Consider the following 3,409-nt stretch of genomic DNA (forward strand, 5'->3'; position numbering starts at 1 on the left):
TGGAGGTTGCAGTGAGCTGACATCCTGCCACTGCACTCCAGCCTGAGCAACAGAATGAGACTCTGTCTGAAAACAAACAAACAAACCTATTGGTTTCCACTGTAGGTATGGAAGGGCATAAAATAGAGCCTGCTCAGGGTACCTAAGAGGGAACACGGGGCTGGCTGGCAAGGATTCAGGACTGGGGTTAGCGCAGGAAGAATACTTTCAATAACTTACCTGGATCCCTTCAGATCTCTTTTACCATCTTGCAGTGCCCCTGGCCGGCCTTCTGTGTTCTTCTACTTTAGGACCTGTACCCTAGACTCTCTTTGGAGCACTCCCAAGGGCTCCTGAAGCTGCTTTGCCCTCCTTTGCAGAGAGCTAGAAGTGCCAGGGATTTATGTCCTGCCAGGGCAGTGCTGGATCAATGACTTAGTAGGAGGTCTGGAAAGCCTAGTGCCCTTGCCTTGCGTCTGGACGCACTTCAGAGTTGCAATTCACATCCAGGCTGCAGCTGGGGCTCTCCCAGCACTTCCTTCAGTTTCTCACACATGGATTCTTGTCTTGGTGTCTGGTTTGGGGGAACCTGACTTAAGACACCTTGGTGGACATTTTGGAGAGCTGTGTAAAAGAAAGGTAAGATACACAGAATGAGGCAACTTCTAGAGGGCCCTGGATGTTGGGCAAAATGCTTGTGTTTTTCTGCAGAGTTGATGAATGTTGTTTAGTTGAATCATCAATATTGAACAGTTGACCAACTATTGTGACTTATCCCTACGTGACTTGGCACTTCAATAATAAATCACATTATTGGATGTGGTACACCTGGAGAGCAGGTTGATATGCAGATCTCATTGTTCAATTCCAGGTCCCTAGAATCTATATATGTTAAATACACAGCAGTGGTTTTCTTTTTCTTTATCGCTAAAGAAACCTTTATTCTTTCTCTTGAAAAAGTTATAAACAGGAGCCCAACATAGAAGAATTAAAAGCAGATGAACACAGAGGTAGCCTGCCTATGAGACAGGGGTGTTATGCCTTAAGGCTACAATTAGCACAAGTACAATGGTGGACTGAGATAAAATCATCTACACGTGCTGCATAGATTTCTGGCATTAATAATTAGAAGAATTATAAGGAGAGCCAATGAGTGGCTTTGCTTTTCTTATTCCTTCTCTTTTGTCTCTACCACCATGGAAGAAGGGCATGGAATCCCACTAAATTGACACTACAACCTAGTCCCCTCCAAAGCCAGCCCATTGAGTCTCTGGAAGAAAAGGGGTTGCTGAGGTAGCCACACCTAAAGACCATCATTCAATAGTTGTTCACGTTCAGAAGGCCACTCACTGCTCCCAGTTAATGCCGACTGGGGCCAGGCAGGTGGTGGGGGGTACTTGCAGCAGGCCAGGAAAACAGATCTAGAGAAAAACAGCTGCCACTGCTGAAGACGGCAAAGGCCAGACAAAATAAGTCTCTGGGCAGCGTGCAGGTAGAAAGTTGGCAGTTAAAAAGTTCCTTTTGAGGAGGAAAGTGTGGTCACCTGTTCTGAGTTTCAAGCATTCAAGAGCAAAGAGTGTGTCTGATTTTTTGTTTGTTTTTTTAATTAGAAAAGTACAAACAAGTATACCATTGTAGTGGGCATCGTGTCGGCATGGGAGCAGTATCCAGGGTAGAAAGCCCATCGGGCCCTCAGCTCCTGTGGCTGGCTGTCTGGGCCAGTCTCCTCTCTTCGGTAGAATTCTGCAAGTCCACGTTCAGCGGGTGATGTTCTCAGTCTGACAGTGAAGGAGTTAATTTTTTTGTCATTCATGCCTCCTGGAGACCCTCTCCACTAAGCGTCCTTCAGCCATGATAAAACTTTGTCCCTGGTATGGTGGCTCACGCCTGTAATCCCAGCACATTGGGAGGCCGAGGCGGGTGGATCACTTGAGGTCAGGAGTTCCAGACCAGCCTAGCCAAGATGATGAAACCCCATCTCTACTAAAAATACAAAAATTAACCCCATCTCTACTAAAAATACAAAAATTAGCCAGGCACGGTGGCGGGTGCCTCTAATCCCAGTGACTCAGGAGGCTGAGGTAGGAGAATCACTTGAACCCAGGAGGAGGAGGTTGCAGTGCAGTGAGATCATGCCACTGCACTCCAGCCTGGGCAACTGGGCAAGGCTCTGTCTCAAGAAAACAAAAACTTCCCTCTGAAATTCCCATAGGCATTGCAAACAACAGAAAACAATCTTTCTGGACATCCGGGATCATTAGGGGCTTTTTATCAGCTAGTGCAAGAAGAGCAAGAATTGTTACAAGCTTGCTGCCTGTAGGGCTAACTGGGTCCTTTGGGACGCACACCACTGGGGACAGAGGAGGGTGAGCATCACGGTTACAAGTAACCAAGAGGGAAATCCTATTGAGAATGTTGCCTTAAACACATCGGCTATCTTTTAATACATGTATTTAATTCTCACAACAACTCCTTTAAGTAAGCAGTACTCAAGAAACTGAGTTTTAGGGAAACTAAGTGACTAGGCCAAGTTCTCACAGCTATAAAGCGGCTGTGACTCTAAACCCAACAGTTTGAATCAAGGACCTGTAACTGTCACCACTATGATGTGGAGTAGTGACAGCATTAGCTTTCAAGTATGTGCCAGTCAGACTTTCTGAACAACCTTATACTTGAAATGTGGACATCGTGTAGAATCTACTCTCCTGTACTCACAATTGACATAGGATTAAACCCCAATTTCAAAGTATGCTGCAAGTCCCTTACAGAGTTCCACTTACCAGGTTATTTCAGCCGGCAACCAGGAACCAGACTGAAAGCAGTCCTCCCACGTCCAACGTCTATGAGGAAGTGCTCTCACTTTCAAAGTCTGCAGGGGAAAGTGCTCTCATTGGATGTCCAAGTGGCCCCGCCCCCAGAGTCACCTTAGGGTTACCCCAGGGAGCCCTGGGAAATGTAGTTGCAGGGCGTCAGGTTGTTCCTGTGGACCCCTTATTCATATCTTTCCATTAAAAAAGTATGGAGAGTTGTACTGTCCGATTATCCCCATGCCACTGGCTGGGAGGACTGTGCCCTTGTATTTCACCTGGTTCCTGCTCTCTGGGAGCCTGACACCAGATGTCCCATGTGTGATATGGAAAGTGAGAGGGTGGAACAGGTCCAGAAAAAGCAGAACTGGTAACCTAGAGGAGGCAAAAGAGGAAGATGGAAGGCTTTAATCACGCTCCAAGTTTATGGCTTACTTTCTTCATCAATTCCCATTAGGCCTCTTCTAAAAATTTTTCTTCCCTTCATCCATCATCCTCATTCCCAGTGGCCTCTCTACCTGAAGGCACTGGGTAATGTGTCTGAAATATAGCTCCATGTGTGGGGCATGAGGGTGATATATGTCATATGGCTTTGTTTATGCTGGTGTACTTTATTTACATTC

General features: G+C 46.3%; 1 protein-coding gene across 1 annotated transcript in view; it reads right to left on the reverse strand.

The window, feature by feature from the left end:
• The window catches only part of NAT2 (N-acetyltransferase 2 (arylamine N-acetyltransferase)), a 186,523-nt gene extending 183,686 nt beyond the window's left edge, over window positions 1-2,837 (reverse strand). Inside the window, exons 1-3 of the mRNA XM_011934858.1 lie at window positions 2,760-2,837; window positions 1,610-1,757; window positions 220-603 (exon numbers count right to left, since the gene is read on the reverse strand). The gene's annotated coding sequence lies outside the window, so the exon portion shown is untranslated. The remainder of the gene's footprint in view (window positions 1-219; window positions 604-1,609; window positions 1,758-2,759) is intronic.
• Between the last annotated feature and the right edge of the window lie 572 nt (window positions 2,838-3,409).

This window comes from Colobus angolensis, unplaced genomic scaffold (genome assembly GCF_000951035.1).
Source record: "Colobus angolensis palliatus isolate OR3802 unplaced genomic scaffold, Cang.pa_1.0 Scaffold14, whole genome shotgun sequence".
Taxonomy (NCBI): Eukaryota; Metazoa; Chordata; class Mammalia; order Primates; family Cercopithecidae; genus Colobus; species Colobus angolensis.